Source organism: Dipodomys merriami, unplaced genomic scaffold (genome assembly GCF_024711535.1).
Source record: "Dipodomys merriami isolate MVZ:Mamm:240054 unplaced genomic scaffold, mDipMer1.0.p SCAF_2132, whole genome shotgun sequence".
Lineage (NCBI taxonomy): Eukaryota > Metazoa > Chordata > Mammalia > Rodentia > Heteromyidae > Dipodomys > Dipodomys merriami.
This window is the reverse complement of record NW_027203530.1, coordinates 47,475-71,323: the sequence shown is the minus strand read 5'-3', so window position 1 is coordinate 71,323 and position 23,849 is coordinate 47,475. Positions and strand designations below refer to the sequence as shown.

Here is a 23,849-nt window from a genome sequence, read left to right as displayed (position 1 = left end):
TCAGCAGGCTAGATCTGAAGGTTGAGGTTCAAAGCCAGCTGGAGCAGGAAAGTTTGTGAGACTCTTATCTGCAATAAACCACTAGAAAATCAGAAGTGGCGCTGTGGCTCAAGTGGTAGAGCGTTATCCTTGAGCTGAAGAGCTGAGGGATAGTGATGAAGCCTGAATTTCAAGCCCCATGACCAAAAAAAAAAAAAAAAAAAAAAAAGCATGTAATTCTTTTGTTATATATGTTGTTATCTCTAGTGTCAGCTGTGCATTTCTCCTATAGAAACTGAGATTTGAGTAAGTTTTTTTGGGGGGTCAGGTCATGGGGCCTGAACTCTGGGCTTGGGCACTGTCCCTCAGCTCTTCAGCTCAAGGCTAGCGCTCTACCACTTGAGTCACAGCGCCACTTCCAGGTTTTTTCTTTTTCTTTTTTTGCTTATGTGGTGCTGAGGAATCGAACCGAGGGCCTCAGGCATGCAAGGCAAGTGCTCTACCACTGAGCCAACTTCCTAGCCCTTGAGTAAGTTTTTAATGGCAGCAGTGCAGGTGGATTTTGGAAATACTCATAAGTCAGCTCCTTCTTGTAGTCATGAATAAATCTTTGAGCAGTAGAAGGCTAGTTACTTCAAAGAGGAGGGATGGGTAAAAATTATTTTGGAGATACTTGGGGTTCACAATTTTTAGGTTTATGTAATTCTGAAAGCTCTCAACCAAGGTCCTTTATTTCCTAATTATCTCCAAATTGAAACTTTTTAGGAGAAACTTGGTTAGACTCACCATTAAAGATAATTCAGTGTTCAGCATAATTAGAGTCTGGTTCTTGAACTTGTATGTTCTAGGGCTACAGGATATAAGAGATTCTTTAAACGCCACCATGGAAATTCTCTGAGTTTTCTGAGTATCTTCTAGTACTGAGGCTTGAAATTAGAGCTTCTCACTCTTCTTTGGCTTGCTTGCTCATAGCTGGACACTCTGCTACTTAAGCCTCACCTTTAATTCTGGCTTTTTGCCGGTTAATTGAAGACTTTTCCTTCAAGTTTCAGCCTCCTGAGTAGCTAGGACTATAGATTTAAGTTACTAGTACCTGACTTTTTGTCTGTCTTGAGCTGTGTTCCTGAATCCCTGAGATTGTTTTTGCAAATTGTTTAGTAATATTTAGTCTTTTGGCAAAGATAATGCAATAATGGTGAGTTGCTTTTCTACTTCATTTTCTAACTGTTTGGTTTCAAATGGCACTTCATCTTAAACAGCTTTGCATGATAATTTAATTATCTGTGGTCCTGCTGTGTATTGTGGATTACTAGTGGATTACTTGCTGCAGGATCTTCACTATAGTTAGACTTACCTAAATTAGCCCCCCAATGTCAGAAACCCATCTTGAGACCATTTCTGATTCCAAGATGTGAGTATTATTATTGAAGTTTGATCACAAAAATGGAAGCTGAATCAATTAACTTCATTGGAGACATCAGTAGAGCGTATTGATATAAAGATCCAAAGAAACACAGTGGACATTAAAGTAACCTATAAAGCCAGAATTATTTGGAGAGATCAAGGAATAGAGAAGGAACAACTATTTAGAATTATTTACAACCTGAAAAAAAAGGGAGAATGCCTGTGTATAGAAAATGAAAACGATCTGGATGGATTTGAACCAAACAAGGAAAAAAACTAACACAAAAGAGGATCCAGTGCTAACTACTTTAGTATTATGAAAGGTGAGGGAATGGGCAGGGAGTAATGGAATGAAGCTGGAACAAAATATTAGAGTTACCTTAAATTTATAAATAAGGTGATTTTTTTTCTTTTTAAATTTTTGTCTATTGCGGGGCATGAACTCAGGGCCTGGGTGCTGTCCCTGAGCATTTTTTTTCTCAAGGCTAGCACTCTACCTCTGAGTCACAGCAACACTTCTGTTTTTTTGAGTGGTTAATTGGAGATAAGTGTCTCAGGGACGTTTCTGCCCCTGCTGGCTTTGAACCATGATCCTTAGCTAGGATTACAGGTGTGAGCCACTGGGCCCTGGCTGTTTCTCTTCTTACATGCTAATGGACATTTGTAAATTACTATGTCATATGGTTTTTTCTTTCTCCTTCCCCACTTTTTTGCCCTTGTGGTGAATATTGAACTCAGGATCTTGTGTATACTATGCTCTGTCACTGATCCATACCTCCAAACCTCATTATTTATTTGTTTGTTTTTGTTGGCTGTGGGGCCTGAACTGGCACTGTCCCTCAGCTCTTCTGCTCAAGTCTAGTGCTCTACCACTTGAGCCACAGCCCCACTTCCAACTTTTTCTGCTTATGTGGTGCTGAGAAATCAAACCCAGGGCCTCATGCATGCAAAGCAAGCACTCTACTACTGAGCCACCTTCCCAGCCCCACTCACTGGTTCTTTATTTGTGAAGAAAGAATGTAGTTTCTGCCACATACATATTAATAGCAGCTAGTAGTAATTTCTGATGTGTCTTTCAGAAGTCCCTTTGTCTTTTCTTTCCTTGTTTGATTTTGACCCTAGGGCTTGAACTTAGGGTTAGGCACTGTCCCTGAGACATTTTACTCAAGGTTAGTAGTCTACAACTTGAGCCACAACCCCACTACTGGCTTTTTTGGTAGTTAATTGAAAATAAGAAACTCTTGGGCTTTCTTGCCTAGACTGGCTTCAAACCATGATCTATAGATCTCAGCTTCCTGAGTAGCTAGGATTATAGGCATGAACTACTTTCACACAGCCTTTTGTCTTTTCTTTATTTGATAGATATATAGACCACAGTCTGATATAGTAAGCAGTTTAACTGGATTTTGTGAGGTACTCTTATAAAACTGAACCTATATACCTTCTGTAGAATTTAATTCCTTGACTCAGTAGTTCAGTAACATTTGGTTTGTATCTTTCACAGTGCTTACCACATAAGTATTTAATATGAATCATTGATTAAATCATATGATTTTAGAATTAGAAAAAGGACCTTTTAAATCATCTAGTTCTCTCTGACCTATTTCATAATTGTTAATGGAGGATCATATATTAGTAGTTTGTTATGATTTTTGCAGAGTTGCCACTTTTTTTAGGGGAGGGGGTCAGTCGTGGGGCCTGAACTCTGGGCCTGGGCGTTGTCCCTCAGCTCTTCAGCTCAAGGCTAGCGCTCTACTACTTGAGCCATAGTGCCACTTCCAGCTTTTTTCTTTTTGCTTATGTGGTGCTGAGGAATCGAAACCAGGGCCTCATGCATGCAAGGCAAGCCCTCTACCACTGAGCCACCTTCCCAGACCCAAGAGTTGCCACTTTTATTACTATATGTTTTGCCACTGATGTCATAATCAACAAAAAATAATATAGACAATGTTTAATAAATTGTACTTTTAGCCAGGTGTTGTCTGTAATCCTAGCTACTCAGGAGGCTGAGATCTAAGGGATGTGGTTCAAATCCAGCCCAGGCAGGAAAGTCTATGAGACTCTTATCTCCAATGAACCACCAGAAAACCAGAAGTGGCGCTATGGCTCAAATGGTAGAGCACTAGCCTTCAGCTGAAGTGCTGAGGGACAGCACCCAGACCCAGAGTTCAAGCCCTATGACCACCCCCCACCCACACAAACAAAATTGTACTTTGATGCAGTTTTCTTTGTGATTATGTTTATAGAATAGAAGTAGAGAAAATAAGTTTTGTGGGTTTTTTTGTTGGTCGTGGAGCTTGAACCCTGGGCTTGGGCGCTGTCCTTGCGCTCTTCAGTTCAAGGTGAGTACTCTACTGCTTGAGCCACAGCGCCACTTCCAGCTTTCTAGTGATTTATTGGAGATAAGAGTCTCATGGACTTTCCTGCCTGGGCTGGCTTTGAACCGTGATCCTCAGATCTCAGCCTCCTGAGTAGCTAGGATTACAGGCGTGAGCCACCGGCGCCTGGCTGAGAAAATAAGTTTTAATTACTTATGTTTCATGTTCTTTAAGTACTTACTTATCATTAAAAGGCATGATTTTTCTTTATTTGTATAACAATTCATATGAGAGTTTAAATGTTTTTGGCTAAGCTTGCTAGTTTACTTGTATTCTGCTACTTGAGCCTTACCTCTAGCCAAGCTTTTTGCTACTTATTTTGCTACTTATTTTGGAAAGGGAAGTCTCATGGACTTTGCTGGGCTGGCTTTGAGCCTTTGTCTTCTGCATAAAGTAGCTCTGGGTTACTAGGATTACAGGCATGAACTATAGGTGCCTGGCTTTACGAGTTGTTGTTTTTTTCTCCCTCTAAAGCAAGGAACTACTGAATATCATTTGATACAATAATATTTCTAGTGTTTCAGAAAATACAAATTTGTGAATTCTTACAAATGTATGGAATCAAGTTTTTCTAAGAAGTTTAAATGGTTAAGTACATGATATCACTATCTTAGAAACATGTTTTAATGTTATCTGTTAAGCTTACAAATTTGTTTTTACTTGTCAAGCTATGAGAGCCAGATTGCCAAGCTGCGGTCTGAGGTTGAAAAAGGCGAAGCATTACGACAAAGTCTGGAATATGATCTGGCTGTTGCTAGAAAGGAAACTGGCCTTGGAAGATGAGCTGCTGAAGAGCAATTAGCTGAAGCCCACAGGATCCAAGAAAAACTTCATGGTAAGAATATTGTTATTTCGGGGCTGGGAAGGTGGCTCAGTGGTACAGCGTTTGCCTTGTACTCATGAGGCCTTGAGTTCGATTCCTTAGCACACCACATAACCAGAAAAAAAGGGCCAGAAGTGGCGCTATGGCTCAAGTGGTAGAGTGCCTGCCTTGAGCTGAAGAGCTGACAGCGCTCAGGCCCAGAATTCAGGCCCATGACCGGACCACCCCCACCCCCCAAAAAAAAGAATATTGTTATTTGTTTTAATGTTTAGGGCTGTAACATTATTCTAGAGCATTGCTTGATGTGTAAATTTGTGTAGGATCAAAGGGAAGGTTTGGTTCATTGATGGACTTTGCTGAGTGTGCATAAAATCTGGCAATTCTGTGAATACTTACTTACTTTAGATTCTTTAAAAAAAATTTTATGATGTTGAGGATCCAATCCAGGGCCTTGTGTGTGCTAATTAATTATTCATCCTCCTTCAAAATGTATTTCAAGGGCTGGGAAGGTGGCTCAGTGGTGAAGCGCTTGCCTTGCATGCATGAGGCCGTGGGTTTGATTCCTCAGCACCACATAAGCAAAAAAGAAAAAAGCTAGAAGTGGTACTGTGGCTCAAGTGGTAGAGCACTAGCCTTGAGCTGAAGATCTGAGAGACAGCGTCCAGGCCCAGAGTTCAGGCCCCACGACCTGACCAAAAAAAAAACAAAAACAAAAAAATGTATTTCAAAATTACTTTTGCTTCCTACTACTACCATTGTTAAAGAAGGTCTTCCAAGAGTACAAAGATACCCTGGATTCTAAGGCATATTGGAAAAGACTGGAGCAGATAAATTAGATCAGTCAAAGCATTGCAAAAGTACTTAGAAGGACCAAGAGACATACAAGTCTTCTCAGACACAGTCAAAAGATTAAACCTACAGATGTAGGGATAGATGAGGAAGAAGAAATAAAAACTAAAGGCTTTGAAAACCTATTCAACAAAATAATAGCAGAAAATGTTTGAGAAATAGAGTATCATCCTTATGCTGGAGGCCTACCATACTCCAAACAGGCAAGATTAGAAAAGAAATGCTCCTAGATACAGTATAGTAAGCTATCTAAATATACAGAATATCGAAAATGTCAAAAGAGAGGAAGCAAGTAACTTACTATCACAAGCTCCTTGTAAAAACAGCAGATTTCTCAACACAGATAACTAAATGCAAGGAGGACTTGGAAAGACATTATTCCAGACCCAAAAGACAACTGTCAACCCAGACTATTTTACATAGTGAAGCTATCCATAAAAATTGGTTGAGAAATAACAACATTCCACAAAAAACAAAAACTACTGGAATTTATGGCTTTCAAACTAGCACCACAAAAGGTAGTTAGGGAAAAATTACCCGCAGAAGAAGCAAACATCACAAAAAAACAAAATGCCAGGAAACATGGCATACTTCTCTCAATACTGACATTGAATGTTAAAGATCTTAGTTCTTTAGTCAAAAGACATACACTAGTCAGGTTCTGGTGTCTCACATCTGTAATCCTAGTTACTCAGGAGGCTGAGATTTGAGGATCGTGGTTCAAAGCAAGCCTGGGCAAGAAAGTCTATTAGACTCTTGCCACCAATTAACCATTAGAAACCTGGAAGTGGAGTGGTAGCTCAAAGTAGTAGAGCACTAGCCTTGAGCAAAAAGAGCTCAGAGAAAATGCCCAGGATGCGAGTTCAACCCCCATGACTAAAAAATCGAAAGATGCGAGTTCAACCCCCATGACTGAAAAATCGAACAAACAAAACCCTCAAAAAACATAATGGATACTTAGATCAAAAAACAATACCTAAAACAAGACCTAACTCTTTGTTGCCTATAAGAAACACATGGCTTGGGGTAAAAGAATGGGAAAAAAGACCTTCCAAGCAAATGGACTTCAAAAGTGTTCAGCATTAGCCATATTTATATCTGATACTATAGATTGCAAGCTAAAAATTAGTCTGAAGAAACAAAGTCGCTTCATATTAATGAAGGTAATGATCCATGAAGAAAAATTATGATTGTTAATATATATGCACAAAATAGCTCACACTCAGATTTATTAAATATTTCTGAACTTATAAACTTTGGTAAATAATAATGAGAGACTTCAGTATTTCACTTTCACAGATAGGTTATCCATACAAAAACATCAGTAAAGAAATCCTAGAATGGCAGCATTAAATGGCAGTGTAGACAAAATGAAATCATCAGACATCTATAGATGTTACAACACAATACACATTCTTCTTGGCAGCTCATAAGACTTTCTAGAATATATAGGAAGTCTGAGAAAATATAAGAAAATTGAAATATTCTATCAGACCAAAATGGAATTAAACTAGATCTCAACAGAAAAAAGATACTACAAACAGTATTCAAACATAGACATCAAACATAATACCAAACGTCAAATTATCTTGAAGAACCAGGGTAAGCTGGGCGCTGGTGGCTCATGCCTGTAATCCTAGCTACTCAGAAGGCTGAGATCTGAGTATCATGGTTCAAAGCCAGCCTGGGCAGGAAAGTCCATGAGACTCGTATCTCCAATAAAACCACTCGAAAACGGAAGTGGCACTGTGGCTTAAGCAGTAGAGCGCTTGCCTTGAGCTGAAGAGCGCAGGGACAGCGCCCAGGCCCCCCCATGACTGACCCAAAAAAAAAAAAAAAAAAAAAAAAGAATCATGGTAACAAAAACATGGTATTGGCACTGTATGTATGTATACTTTACAGGAAATCATGTCATTTACAGGAAAGTGAATGCAATTGGAGGACATTTGTTCAGAAAACAAAATATCACCTTTTTAGTTATATGAAAACTATATATATTGGCAAGAACAAAATATCCTAAATTTCTAAAATTCTATATTTTCATACTGTTAGACCAAAAAGGCTATAGGTTCTTATCTTTTAAAAATATGCACACATAAGTGCTTTGCTTTTTGTTTGCTTTGTTTTTTTGTTGTGCTGGGAATAAAACTCAGTTGCTTGGCAAGCACCATCTATCTATGTATCTATCTATGTATCTATCTATGTATCTATCTATGTATGTATGTATGTATCTATCTATCTATCTATTTGTCAGTTGTGGGGCTTGAACTCTAGGTCTGGGTGCTGTCCCTGAACTCTTCAGCTCAAGGCTAGCACTGTATCATTTGAGCCATTGTACCACTTCTGGTTTTCTGGTGGTTTTATTGGAGATAAGAGTTTCATGGCCTTTCTTGTCCGGGCTTGCTTTGATTGGTGATCCTCAGATCTCAGCCTCCTGAGTAGCTACCAGTGCCCGGCTAGGCAAGCACTATCCCTCTTTTCTTTTTAATTCTGATCAGAGATCTCAAACTGCTTTTCATAAATAAATAAATAAATAAATAAATAAATAAATAAATAAATAAATAAATAAATAAATAAATCACAAACTGCTTTTCATAAATAAATAGCATACACATTACTATACTGCTGAACCAAATTACAAAAGAGACTCAGAGACAAAGGTATAGTAGAGGGTGCATAATTTTTTTTTAAGGATATGACAATAAAGTGTCTTTTTATTCTCTTCCTCTGAAAACTTGCATGGAGAAATTAAACCAAGGAAAGAAAAGTAATAAAATTTATAGGCCTCAGGGGTCTCAAAGGAAAAACAGAATAAAATCAGGTATCCACTAATATGCTCAGACATTGCACACTTAGTGGTCCTGAATCAAAAATTAAGAATGGTTTCTAAAGGGATGGGGAAAACATCCCCTACCCTTTACAAATTTAAATAGAGGGCAGCAGACATGCTTTACACTCCAAAACTATGGTAGCAGTCATTCTCAATGTGATCAAGGTAAATGTAGAATGGAGATGTTCTAAACACAGCTATGATTCTGCAAATCTTAAAACACACTAAAACCATGATTACATTGAAGGAAAATGCACAAATAGGGATTTTGAGGGTTTTTTTTCATTTGAAGGTAATCTTAATGCTATTAAATTCACAAATATGCTAATTTAAATACCCAATCCTATGTATCTAAAACACACAATGCATACATGCAAGTATCTATTCTCTCCACATGTCAGCGCCCATTCTTATCATGGTTTGGAAATGAGAACAGATTCCCCTTAAACTGCAAGTCAGTAGGTGTTTCTTTACAGTTAACTTTAGCAAAATTCATACAAAATAGTAATTAACAATGATCTTTACTTGTTAACTCACAAGGAAACACCTTCAAAACTGCATTTTGTTAAAGTTTCTGTACTAAAATGTAGAAAAACTGAACTACACAAATATTGAAAAATTAAAAATTCCTTAATTTTTTATTCCTGGTACCACTACCACAATTCACAGGGCAATATAGCTGATGTAATGAAAAGACAAAGACAAAGCTACAACAGATAAAAGACCTCAGGAATATACATCTAATTGACACGACGTTGCATTAATCAATAGCTGCACTTTTTGCAAACTGTGGCTATGACAGTCCTGAACAAGAAGGGTTTCCTGTTTAAGCTGCAGTAACTTTTCTGACTATGGATCATCGTTCCTTCTGTGGCAGATTTTTACAGTTCCTCTAAGGCATTTGGGACGACTGTCTCAAAGTAAACTGCAGCTTTCCTGACAACTCCTCGCTCTCTCTCTCCTGCTAAGAACTGTAGCCTTTTTTTCTGTTGTTTTAAAACCTTCTACTACCATATCCACCACTTCCACCACCAGATCCATAACCACCACCATATGGACTGCCAGAGCTTCTTCCACCAAAACTGTCCCCTTTCATGGGTCCATAATTTGATTGCTGTTGTCCACTGTAATTTCCAAAATCATTATAGTTACCACCACCAAAATTTCCTCCTTCATTGTAACCATCATATCCTCCTCCACCACCCCCATATCCTCCACCTTGGTTTCCATAACCTGGTCCACCACCACCATAGCCTCCTCTACTACTATAACCAGGACGGCCACCATAGTTGCCACCATCACCTCCAAATCCATTGTATCCACCATCACCTCCTCCATAGCTACCTCTGCTGCCACCACCTCCACCATCATAGCCTCCTCTTCCACCAAAGTTTCCATCACATCCAAAATTATCTCCACCACCTCCAAAGTTTCCTCCACGACCCATAATGTTGCCAGATCCACCTCTACGACCTCTTTGTGATCCAGAAGACTGCATCTCTTGTTTAGAAAGGGCCTTTTTCACTTCACAATTATGCCCATTAATAGTGTGGTATTTCTGAACAACAATTTTATCAACTGTATCATGATCATCAAAAGTTACAAAGGCAAATCCTCTCTTTTTTCCACTCTGCCGGTCTTCCATAACTTCTATGGTTTCAATCTTGCCATATTTTTCAAAGTAGTCTCTCAAATTATATTCTTCTGTATCTTCTTTAATACCACCAACAAAAATTTTCTTCACTGTTAGATGGGCTCCTGGCTTCACAGAATCCTCTCTAGAAACCTCTCTCTTTGGTTCCACAACACGCCCATCAACCTTGTGGGGTCTAGCACACATGGCTGCATCCACCTCTTCAACACAAGAGTAAGTCACAAAACCGAAGCCCCTGGAACGTTTTGTCTGAGGATCTCTCATTACCACACAATCTGTGAGTGTGCCCCATTTCTCAGAATGTTCTCTTAAACTATCATCTGTAGTTTTGAAGCTCAGACCACTAATAAACAACTTCCGCAGCTGCTCTGGTTCCTTTGGATCATGGCCCTCCTCCCCCCAGTGACAGGAGCGACAGCCAGAGTCAGGCTGGGGGCGACCCGGGCGGCGGTTTTACCTCCATTTTGAGACCGGACTGGCCTCTTCCAACTCGAGTTCAATATGGGACCGAGAGGAAGAGGCCAAGGGTGCATAATTTTGAAACATATTTTGGAAGGGTATAAATTTGATTGAAAGAGATGGCTTGCAGCTATGAAAATTGAACAAGGAAGCATGTTGAAATTGTTTTGGGATGGTAGGAAGGGGAGAAGGGGGAAAGGAAATTGATATAAGGGGTGAGATTGATTGGGACATATTTTAAACATGTCTGGAAATATAGCAGGTGTGAGCAACTGGTGCCCTGCTCCTTTTTATTTGTATATGAAATTACTCTCCCTTCAAGAATGCTGATACAGTTAATTCCCCTCATTAGAAAATAAAGTTCTAGCTTTCTTTGTTTGTATGAGCTTTCTTCTTTTATGTATGTGTGGTACCAGGGTTTGAGCCTAGGGCGTAAGGTTTGCAAAGTGGTGCTCTATGGCTTAAGCCACAACCCAGCACTGAGGCATGTAACTTTAAAGACATTTTTACATGTAGCTATTACAGCCTTGACACTGAAGACTTTACCTGCTCAAGGAGAGTTCCCCATTAGACCTCCCTTGTACTGGATCCTCTTTATACATTCATGTTCCGTAGAAATACCAGTAGAGTGCCCCTGAATTGTCTTCCCCTAGAGCTTCTACACGGAGACTGTCTGCATCCAGACCCTTGGCAGAAAAGGAAGGAGGGTTGGGGAAAACAATGAACTAAATAAATGGAAGAAAACTTCAATACACGAACTTATCACCTGTTTCAAAATGCCAAGTACAGGATATCATTTTTCCATCTGGGCAGATAAAACACAGAATGGGATGGGGGTACCTTCTTCGAAGAACAAGATATAGAAATACTTGAAATGTTCCCTACCCCAACCACGGCTCCCACCCCTCCAAAAACGGAGAATTCCAATGAATGGTCTGACTACCTGGCTTAGATTTACTTTATATGTACACAAAAGGTAGTGGGTAGGATAAGATGTTCTAAGGCTCTGTCCCATGTAATCCACTATGGCAGCTCAGTCAGAACCCACAGCAACATTCTGCTCCAGCTGAGACTCCCAATTTACCCCAGGGCCTGACCTAGGCTGGAGTCCTGAATGAAGACTACTTCTAAATGACATGACCAAGAAAGGACTAGAAGTCATCACCAGGTCTAATCCTGTATGATCCGGACACCTGCCAGCCGGGCATCCGTGGCTCATGTCTGTCATCCCAGCTACTCAGGAGGCTGAGGTCTGAGGATCATGACTCAAAGCCTGCCCAGGCAGGAAAGGCCATGAGCCTTTTTATCTCCAATTCATGACCAAAAAGCCAGAAGTGGAACTGTGGCTCAAGTAGTAAAGCATTAACCTTGAGCAAAACAAAAACAAAACAAAAAAGGCTCAGGGACAATGTCCAGGCCCTAGTTCAAATTCCTACCACCCCCCCCCCAAAAGATCCAAGAGCTCTTACGTCTAACTAACCACTAAAAGATAGAAGCAGCACTGTGGCTCAAGTGGTAGAGCACTAGCCTTTAGCAAAAAAGCTTAGGGACAGTGTCTAGGCTCTGATTTCAAAGCTCCATTCTCAACTACTGGGTTTTTACTGTGCTAGAGAAAGGGCTTTCAGGGAAGCACCTTGAGTAGATCGAAGACATCATCTGCATCTAGCCGGTAATCACAGAGGCGGTGCAGAATCTCCACACGGGTACGAAGAGGCAGGTCTTGGAAACTGGCTTCTCTCAGGGGGTTGGGTTTCCCCTCCTCAAGCTCCCAGCAGTAGTTGATAATGTCTTCCAGGTAGCTGTGGAATGTCTGAGGCCTATCCATAAGGCCCAGACAAAAATACATGAATGTACACAAAGCTGTGGCTTGAGAGCTGACAAACTTATCAATGGCAACAAGGAGGATCTGACGGTCTTGGCTGCTTTATGTATTAGACCAACTACATGAAGTTCCAAAGAAGATAAACGTGTCCTAAGAGCTCCCCACAGAGAACTCTTAAAACACAGGCAGCAGCACACGCAAGTCAACAGCAAACTACGAAGTGGAGACAACTGTCTAATCTTTTGCTCATCCTATTTATTTATTTATGCATGCATGCGTGCATGCGTACATGTGTACATGCCAGGCCTGGGGATTGAACTCAGGGCCTGGGCATGGTCCCTGAATTCTTCTGCTCAAGGCTAGTGCTCTACCACTTGAGCCACAGTGCCATTTCTGGTCTTTTCTGTGTATGTGGTACTCAGGAATTCAAATGCATGCTAGGCAAGCACTCTACAACTGAGCCACATTCCCAGCCTCCAAATACTCTTAAAGATCCATTTTCTCTTTACTTTCCTATTCAAAATATTAGGAAAGACCACTGGTTGTAAGTTAGTATTGCATGAATAAAGAGACGAAGACCTACTTGAAGTTACCTGTTTCTTATAGCAAAGAAACCAAGACAGAGCAGTAGAAAGAGAATGAAAACAAGGATGAGTCAACTGCTTTCTAACACCCAAGGTTAGCCACTTGATAGAAGTCAGCAAAGAGCTCTTCAGCCAGCTTCAGACAGACGACACTTCCCTTCTATTGGCCAGCCCACAGACAGAGGCAGAGGGCTGGGGTACTGGCCACTTTTAAGGGTCAGCTGGCTGGAACTGGCAGAATTCATGACTAGGCAAAGCAACTGATTTAACAGCTGCAATGTGTTTGGGATATCATAGAAAACAGGCAGCTATTGACCTCTTAGAAGCACATGTCAGGGACATGAAAAGGTATCCAGTCTCCTTACTAAGGCAAAGAACCATACACAATGCAGACTAAGTGAAAAGTAGAATCGCCTCCTTCCACACGCTTCAAGCATTGGTGAGGCTTAACTAATGCATGCACATGATTGATGAGACAATATTTAGCAGGAGTTCTTGTAAATCAGCAAGTGAAGAGGTTGTATAAGATAATCTGAGGCCTGCGGTAGAGCGCAGCAGTGCACCATCCCCAGTACTGGAGCCACAGCCACTGACTGACAGTGTCTATCCTTTATTTGTGTGGGTAGATGTGAATCCTGAGGCTTGAACTCAGGACCTGGGGGTGCTGTCCTTGAGCTTTTTTGCTCAAAGCTAGGGCTCTACCACTTGATCCACAGTTCCACTTCTGGTACTTTTACTTGTTAATTGGAAATATAGAGTTTCATAGGTTCTTGCCTAGGCTGGCTTGATCTGCAGATCTCAGACTCCTGAGTTACAGGTACCCAGCTTGAAAGTGTTTCTTCTTTAAGATCACAGAACCTAGGCCAAAATAGCTAACAGATCTTTTGTTTTGTTTTGGACAGGACTTTACAATGTAGCTAAGCCTGTGGATGAAATCTGAGGATCATGGTTCAAAGCCAGCCCAACAGACAACCTGAGATTCTTATCTAAAACAAAACAAAACAAAAACAGCAAAAAAAATCCTAGATGGAGGTATGGCTCAAGGCATACAGCACCAGCTGTGAGCTAATCTTAGGACCAACTCAAAAAATACTGAAATTGGAATTTTGCAATAATAAATGGGGTGATTTGACAAGAATACCTAGAGAAGTTCTATAAACACCTAACAACAAGACATCACACAGGTGCTGCCCCAAGCTACATCACACGGCTGAGATGACCTGGGAAGACCATGGTTTGAGGCCAGCCAACCAACAAACACAGAATTGGGCATTCCACGCCTGTCATCCCAATTCTGAGGAAGGCTAAGATCTGGAACAGTAGGGCTCCAAATCAAGACAGCCAAAGGAAAAAAATCCTGGGACTTCTTATCTCGGCAGAAAATGCTAGCCCTAAATGCAGCGAGAAGACAACTTATAAGAAGCTAAATCTGGAAAAATCGCTAAAAGAAAGCATGTGAAAATGATCCTTTTGTAGTATCACTGATTTCGCACACAGAAAAAAATGTGAAATATATAGGAAAAAATATATTACATTGACTTGAACTAAATGAAACTTTTTTTGGAGGGAGGGAGGTCATGGGGCTTTAACTCAAGAGACTGGGCACTGTCCCTGGGGTCTTTCACTCAAGGCTAGCACTCAAAGCTAGCTCTCTATCACTTGGAGCCACAAAGCCTCTTTTGGTTTTCTGGTAGTTAACTGGAGAGATGAGTCTTAGGACTTTCCTGCCAGAGCTGGCTTTGAACCACAACCTTCAGATCTCAACCTCCTGAGTAGCTTGGATTACAGGTGTGAGCCATCAGTGCCCAGCTAAATAAAAACTCTTGTTCTTTAAAAACATAAATGGAAAATACACACTAGGAGCAAATATTTACACTTTGACATTGTATGTCTAACAAGGGACTTACATCCAGACTGCATAAAAAATCTAAACAGTTCCATCTACAAACTAGTAAATACCCCTAATGGAACATAAGTAATCAAAAGATGTGAGTAAATGTTTCACCAAGAAGAGATGTACAAATGAACAAGAACGATGTCCAACATTCCTGGTCATCGGGAAAATACAAATTAAAATGACAGTGAGTTACTACCTTAAATAGGTGAAATTAAAAGAGCAAATGTTGGTAAAGATATAGAGCAAGCAACTAGACTTCTCCTATTTCACTAGTAGAAATATAAAATGTCACAACCACTTTGGAAAAAGAGTTTGGCAGTTTCTTGCCGTTAAACATACCATTACCATAAGATTCAGAAATTCTCAAAATAAATGAAAACACATTTACAGCAACATTTGCATGCAAATACTCACAGTAGCTTTATCGTAACAACCTCAAAAGCAACACACATGGAAACACATGGAAAGCAACACATGGAAAGGATAAACAGCTTGCAATTTATTTTTCACTAGATACAATTTAATCCTTCACTTGGCCAAAATGAACAAATTAATACAAACAGCAATCCCAAAGAATTCTGCAGACATTGCACTGAATGAAAGAAGCTGGACTTGACAGTGTGTTGTCCCATTAGCATAAATTCTACAACACTACCACAAGGTATCTTAGTAAAACTGAGGCCGCTGACAGCCAGACCAGTTTACATGGGAGAGCAACTACAAAGACAACTTTCTGGGAAGATGGAAATGTTCTATGTTTCTGAGCAGAATGATGACTACATGGCACATTCATTTGTTCAAATCCATTGGCCTGCCAGGTGCCAGTGGCTCACATCTGTAATCCTAGCTACTCAGGAGGCTGAGACATGAGGCTCCTAGTTCAAAGCCATCCCTGGCAGAAAAAGTCTATGAGACTCCTATCTCCAATTAACCACCAGAAAGCCAGACGTGGAGCTGTGGTTCAAATGATAGGCAGCTTTGAGCAAAAAAAGCCAAAGGACAGTACCCAGGCCTTAGTTCAAACCCCCAAACCAGTACACAGACCCAGTCATGCGCACACACAGAAGTGGCCTGTATGCTGAAGATATGTGATTTTACTGCATGATGTCACAAGTTCAAATAAACACATTTAGCAGGAGCACTGTAATTTCCAAAGAGATAATGTTTAAAGGACAAACTTTCAGTATTAGATTTTGTTTTTGAAAGCAAAGCAAAACAAAACAAAGAAAGTGGGGTTGGGAATGTGGTTCAGTGGTACAGTGCTTGCCTAGCATGAATAAAGCCCTGGGTTCAATTCCTCAGTACCACACACACAGTAAAAGCTAGAAGTGGCATCATGGCTCAGTGATAGAGTGCTAGTCTTGAGCAAAATAAGCTCAGCAACAGTTTCCAGGCCCTGAGTTCAAGCCCCAGGACTGACAAAACAAAAACAACAAAAACACCCCTGTGTATACTAGAGAAGAAAATGGAAAAAGAAACCCCAGCAAGAGTGAACAGAAGAACCCAGGTGCTTATCATCAACCTTGGGGAACAGAAGATAGGCAATATTCTACTACTAGCAGAACTTGGGCGTGCTCCAGAGCTGTTGGCTCCTACGACTCTGAAAGCATGTAACCTCAGACCCCTGCTCTACAAGTGCAAGTGCTGGACCCACACAGTGCAGATAACCCCAATCACCCATCAATGTGAACACCGACACTCTCCCTGCCCAGGAGACAGAACAGCGCTCCTGAGTTGTGTGAGGCAGCCTGTCAACTGCTTTGTACATTTTGTCCATTTACATGTACCCTCAGTTTTCCTTCTTTTGTACTTATAAAAATACATCTCTGATAATGCTTTTGCAACTTGTGCTGATTGCTCGACCTTTTCACCTGTCGTGTCTATCGGCCGGGGCGAGTCTGCTCCTGGTTCTCAGGGGGACATGGGCCTGGCACGGCCGTGCACCCCAGCAAAGCCAAGGAGCTTCGGAGAGTCCACAAGGGCCCAGAGAACCATGAGACCCTCCTCAGAATCCAGCATCTCTACTTTGGGGAGTGTTTATTTGTGCAGCAAGAGGAAATAAACAGACCCAGGGCCTCATGCATGCTAGGCAGGGGCTCTACAAAAGGGAAGGCTAACAAATGTCAGGGCTCTTTTCCAAAAATAAGGGAAAGGTGAGGTGCAGTGGCACATACTTGTAGTCCAGCTATCCAGAAGGGTGAGAACTTCAAGGAGAACCCCTTGAACCCAGGAGTTCTAGACTAGCCTGTACAACACAGCCCATCCCAGGCTCCAAAGACAACCACCACCAAGAAAACAGATCTCAGCACAAAACAGTTTTGTCAACATTGATCAAATTTACTTGCTAGTGCCTTCACAGACACTAGAGAGCTATTTATTTGCCAGTTATAACGGCATCAGAGAGCCCAGAGGCACCAAGTAAATTATGCTACTGCTACCAGGTTATGTGGACAACAGAAGACACAAGTGCAAGAAATATAGAAAACTCTATCGTTTTGTTAGGCGGTATTTCACCAATATTTCAAACAAAAATCAGAAATAGGCACAAACAAGAGACAAAAATTCTACACTTGAGTGGCAGCTGGTGTAGCTACGAGTAAATGGTAACAGATTTGTGAAAAGCAAACTCAACCATCACAGTAAAGAATGAGCAGGGGCTGGGAAGGTGGCTCAGTGGTAGAGCGCTTGCTTTGCATGCATGAGGCCCTGGGTTCAATTCCTTAGCACCACATAAGCAAAAAGAAAAAAGCCGGAAATGGCGCTGTGGCTCAAGTGGTAGAGCGCTAGCCTTGAGCTGAAGAGCTGAGGGACAGCGCCCAGGCCCAGAGTTCAGGCCCCATGACCGGACCTCCCCCCCCCACCCCCCCCACCCCCGCCAAAAAAAAAAAAGAAAGCGCAGACACAGAGCCTGGGAGCTCATTTGCATATTATGCATTAGGGTATACTGTCTTATATGGACTAGGGGTAGATGCTATGATTGGCTAGCTATCCCTGTGCGATAAATATGTGCTAAGAGCACAGTTAGTAGTTACTCACTTGATATCCCTTTGCTGATGTCAGCCCTGAAGCAAGCAGGCAATCAGATCGCTAATAAACTCCACATCATCTCTGTGAAGAGCTGCCTCTAACTCCTGAGAGAGAAGAGGAAAGAGAGAGATTAAATACTGAGACTTCTTAAAATCTACACTACCACCAAAAACACAGAGCCCAAACAACAGAAAATGGCTGGTCAATGAAGCAAAGGTCTTGCTGCCATTTTCCCTCTTCCCCCAGTTACTGCTGCAAGAGGAGCAAAGAGAGCTTTCAGGTTTTTCCTGGAGTTTCTCTTACTGCCCCTACCATCCCTCCCATTCCTTTTGTCTACACTCTGGAAGACATACCCACAGTTCTTGGGGAGGGTTGAGGAAGACAGTAATGGGGGGCAGGAACTGAACTCAGGGTCTTGCACCTGCTAGACCTGTATTCTAACACTTGAGCCCCAGTGTTTGTGTGTGGGAGGGAGGAGGTTGGGGAAGACAGTAATGGGGGGCAGGGACTGAACTCAGGTCTTGCACCTGCTAGACCTGTATTCTAACACTTGAGGCCCAGTGTGTGTGTGTGTGTGTGTGTGTGTGTGTGTGTGCGTGCGCGCGCGCGCGCACACGTGCGTGCATGCGTGTGTGCATGTGTGTGTGTGTGTGTTGATCCTAGGGCTTGAACTCAGGGACTGAGAGCTGTCCTGAGCTTAATCTGCTCAAAGCTAGCGCTCTGTCACTTAAACTCAGCACCACCTCCAGCTTTTTCTGAGTAATTTTCTGGAGTTGAGTCTTAGGGTCTCCCCTGCACAGGCTGGCTTGGCAGCACAATCCTCAGCTCTCAGCCCCTTTTGCAGCTAGGGTTACAAGTGTGAGCCATGGGCGCCCAGCTCAGCCTGCTTTTTTGTTGTCTATTTTGGAGACGGAGCTTGGAAACGGTTCCCGGCTGACTACTTACTAACGGCAATCCTCCAGATCTCATCCCAGCCCCATGGCTGTGATACAGGTGCGTATTTCTTTTTTGCAAAGCCATGCTAGCTGTATAATCAACTAGTTTGCATATTGTATAGTTTTCTAATTTAGTGGCAAAACAAAATACAGGAGCATTAAATTCTTTATAATCAATTACAAGTACTCTTTGTTATATAACGGTTTCAAAAATAAACCAACTGCAGCACTGTATTTTGAACTAAACAGAACTGGGAGGAAGAAATTTGGCAACTTTTACTTTAATGATGCTACTCCTGCATGTCTAGAGGAGATTGCTAGAATAAGACGGCTCTTACATCATCTGGAGAGTAATGCCTTAGTGAGATGCCTTTGTTTTGCTTACGTTTGCAAACACTCATGTGTACAGTCTAGGGCCTGGAAATCCCTTTTCTGGGCCAACTGTACATCACACAAAGACTTTTTTTTTTTTTTGGTCGGTCGTGGGGCTTAAACTCTGGGCCTGGGTGCTGTCCCTCAGCTCTTCAGCTCAAGGTGAACGTTCTACCACTTGAGCCGCAGTGCCACGTCCAGTTTTCTGAGTGGTTTACTGGAGCTAAGAGTGTCACGGACTACTCTCCTGCCTAGGCTGGCTTTGAACCACAATCCTCAGATCTCAGCCTGCTGAGTAATTAGGATTAAAGGTGTGAGCCACCAGCACCAGGCACAAAGACTTTTCTCTACGGTCTTCCCAGGTGAATTTCACTTTGCCAATCCTCCAATTTCGATGCCTGAACTACAGTAGCTATGTACCCTGCAACACACCTGCCTATGAGTCCCTCCTCTCCCAGAGTACATCAAAAGTGCAACTTGCTTGCTCTTAAGTGTGGCTTCCAACTCTGAAGAATAGTAGAGATGGGACCCAGGCCTTTGCACACGCCAAGTACTATTCCACTGATGTAAAGTCCCAGCCCAAAAATGCTCATTTTTCATTAGAGGTGCTTAGACTGAACTATGTAATGTCTCCTAGAGTTTATATTATTACTAAATATATTACTGGCTCTGCCAAGTAATTCTAACTACCTAGGAGGCCGAGATCTGAGGACTGAACTTCAAAGCCAGCCCCAGACAGGAGTCCATGAGACTCCAATTAACCACCAAAAAGCCAGGACTGGAGCTATGGCTCAAGTGGCAGAGCACTACACTAGCCTTGAGCAAAAAAATCTCAATGACAATGCCCAGACTCTGAGTTCAAATCCTAGGCAAACGTGCACTCGTGCATGTGCGTCTACATACACACACACAGAGGACATACCAAATTAAGTTGTTTTAACAGCCACACTTGAGAACATAAGGCAAGAACCAGGAGGGCATTGCTCAAGAGAGGACTGCCAGAAGTCTAACATAGGATATGCGTGATCTCTTAGAGACCAGACTTGGAAAACATTTAATGGTGACTTTATTTTTAAAAAATAATCATGATTTGGAGTAGAATGTAAGATGTGCATTAACTTTTTTGGCTGAGGACAGCTCCTGGGCCTGGCACCTGTAGAGAAGGCTTCAACCACTGAGCTCGCCCCCAGGCTCCCTAAATCAATATGAAGGGGGAACAAAATCATAAATGATCTTCAGTCAACTACTAAGTGAGACAAGAGGCTTCTCAGGCTTCTCTCTGGGAGAAAAGTTTGCTTTCTTATAGGATAAGTACAATAGAAGGATACAGAGTCCGGACTGTTGGATTAGGAGAAATGAACAGGCCCATGCTGTCTTTCAAACAATATTCCAGCCCCTTTCCTTGCTTCCCATTTACCCCCACATCATAGGTCCTAGAATATGGTAAATAACTCAGTACAGTCTGTAGACAAACAGGTTCAAATACAAGACTGCCTTTTAAAACGTAATTCTACAATACTATGTTTAATATAACAGAACGCCACCTGGAAATATACTAGGATGGGGGAGAGGCATGCAGGCATGGATGCACAAATGCCAGACCTGAGTTAAGAAGATGGTTAAATCATTAGGAGTGACATTGTCCAAAAAGAGATGTACTGTACTCATTATCTGACTTATGTAATTGTGACCGGTCACCCTTGTAACAACAATTTTTTTAAGTTATCATTAAAAACTAGAACCAAACTGGGCCTAGGTGGCTCACACCTGTAATCCTAGCTATTCAGGAGGTTGAGATCTGAGGATCAGGGTTCAAAGCCCGCCTGGGCAGGAAAGCCCATGAGATTTTTTTCGCCAGTTTAACCACTAGAAAAACAGGAAGTGGCACTGTGGCTCAAGTGGTAGAGCGCTCACCTGGAGCTGAGGGACAGTGCCCATGCCCAGAGTTCAAGTCCCATGACCAACAAAAAAAAGAGAAAGAAACTTTTGCAAAGGTGTAGAAATATTTTCCTGCCAAAGGTCATATGGCCTTTTATAACATCATTATGGGCCATACAAAGTTATCAGTACAATCAGAGCAGATACATTCCTGTCTGTCTGTCCCCTCATTTACCAACTGACTTCCTAGGCCTTCAATGGGCCTCAGGCCAGACTTTCCCCATCTCTGTTTAAAGAGTAGTTTGAGTTGTGCAAGATGAAAAGCTCTGGAGATGTGTTTGTTTCACAACCATAAAAATACACTACTGAATATAACAATGAAAATAATACTACAGAAACACACTGGTGGCTAATGGTAATTAATTACTGTACAATGAAATCTTGTTAACAGGAAAAAAGTCATTTTCATGATTTTTCTTTTTTCTTTTGGCTTTTGCTCTACCACTTTAAGCAACAGCTCCACTTTCTGGTTTTTGAGTGGTTCACTAGCGATAAGAATCTCATAGGGGGCTGTGAATGTGGCTTAGTGGTAGAGTGCTCGCCTAGCATGCACGAAGTCCTGTGTTTGATTCCTCAGTACCACATACACAGAAAGATCCAGCAGCAGAGGTGTGGCTCAAGTGGTATAGCACCAGTCTTGAACAAAAGAAGCTCAGGGACAGTACCTAGGCCCTCAGGGACAGCACCCAGGCCCTGAGTTCAAGCTCCAGGACTGGCAAAAAAAAAAAATTATAGGGATTTTTCTGCCCGGGCTGGCTTTGAACTGTGATCCGCAAATCTCAGCCTCCTGAGTAGTTAGTGTTACAGGTGTGAGCCACCAGCACCCGACTAATGGGTTAACTTTTAATTGTAGCAATGATATAAATGTTTTAAAATTGTTACCATAATTAAAAAATACTTTTCACAGCAAGATGCTGTGTGTTACTCACACGAAGTATGTGGTCTCCAAGGGGTGGTATGGACAAAGAAGGGAGGTAAATACCACCCGTGATACACAAAACAAATGCTGCACAAAGTAATATTATATTTATCTCATCTTCCTCTATGGAAAGAGAGCAAAGACTGAGGAGATACCAGTATCCTGTTTTTTGATATAAGGAATTTGAATTCTCTTCATACATAACCCACTGCTTTAAGTACGGATAAAACTGTCTCCAAAGAGAGTCCAGCGATCCAGGTTATTCAAAGCTTTACTACTTAAGGTTTCAACCCAGAGCTTAAGTCTTAGACTAAGGCACAAGGGACCCTCCTCCTAAAGACATCCACCCCAAGCTTTTTTTATTTCCTCTTCTCACTTTCTCTCCTTGGGCCTTTTGTATTCTTTCACTGTGCGCATTGAACTGTGAGCACAGAAATCTGAACTTTGCCAAGATGCTCAGGGACAGCAGAGGACGGGGAAAGAAAACAGCAGAAAGGGGTAAAAGGAGACTCCATTCCTACCACAGCTCTGTGGCTTCAGAGGAGCTGCGGAGAGTAACAGGATTTGCCTCTCTTGCAGCTGGTGCCACAGCTCATTAGGGAAAAGCCTGCTTAACGTGTGCACATGTACACACACACACACACACACACACACACACACACACACACACACACACACACACACACACACACACACACACACACACACACACACGACTGAGCAAGGGGCACCCAGACTACCTCTGGGGGAAGGGGAAGAAGACAGCGGTTAGAAAACATGCCCGCTAAGGATGAACAACCGCTCACTTTAAAAAATCCTGCCCGCCTTACAGCCAGATTCCAGACCAAGGACAGTCTAATGACATACGGAACATGAAATTTCCTTAATATAGCCAGTCACTCGACTGTAGCTTTTCTTAAATAACACTCCAGACACTTTCCTTTTGTAATGCGTACCTATTCCCTGTGTAAGTTTTCTTTAACCTTTTACCAATTTGTTTCTTTTCTTCAACTTCCAAGAATCAATATACAGATTTATATTGCTGCCATTTAGTCACAATAATTCCTTTGAGTTTATTTAGAGGAGGGAGGGAGGGGGGAAGGAGAGGCTAAGGAATAAAGTCATGTTGGTTGTATTTGCTTTTGGAGTTGCAAATCTTCCTGATTTGCCCAGGACCGACTACAATGTACATCTAGATGAAAGCCCCGTGTGGGACCAGAACCCCTCATGCACAAAGGCAGGGCAGCGGGCCCCTGAGGGACTCTGGCAGCTGCTGGCCACAGAGACTGCCTAGAGTGCCGGCTCAGGACATGGGAGTAAAGGCACACTAGCCTCCAGAAGGCACCCAGACTGGCAGCTGATGCTTTCTAACTTGGTACACGTTAATTTAACCCCAAAGGATTGTGGCATGCCAATTTAGCAGGAATGTATAAATCAGCCAGAGCAACTGCACTGCCGAGGGGCCTGAAAGCAGCTACGTGGGCAAACCTTTATCTGCGCAGCCCCCAAAGGCTAGCAGGTCTGTTCTGCTCCTTTGTATGCAGTGACCAGACTCAGCTATGTCACCGGCTACAATGCTGTGGAAACCAAACAGCTCCTTCCCTCAGTGTTGACTATAACTCAAAATCATCAACTGGAAAAATGTTAATTACACAATAAATGTGTGAAACTAGAATGACTTTTCTGCAAATGTTTAAATTAGGAATAGTGGCTCCAAAGGCTGTTTAAAAAAAGTATTCAAAATTGCCTAATCTTCCCCACACACACACACACACACACACACACACACACACACACACACAAAATACCATGACACAAACAATGCCCAATGACTGAAAAAGCAGGGAGTGTGGTGCCTACCAGGCTGGGGTGGGAGGCACTAAGCTGGACAAGCATGGCTACACAGACGGAAAGGCAGATCCTAGCCAGGACACACATGCTCTGTGCGGGTCCAGTCAGATGTCTGCCTTCACCAGCCT

The 23,849-nt window shown here is 42.1% G+C and overlaps 1 pseudogene; it reads right to left on the bottom strand.

Moving 5' to 3' along the window:
• Positions 1-7,305: 7,305 nt before the first annotated feature.
• The window catches only part of LOC138834404 (heterogeneous nuclear ribonucleoprotein A3-like), a 55,379-nt pseudogene continuing 38,835 nt past the window's right edge, over positions 7,306-23,849 (bottom strand).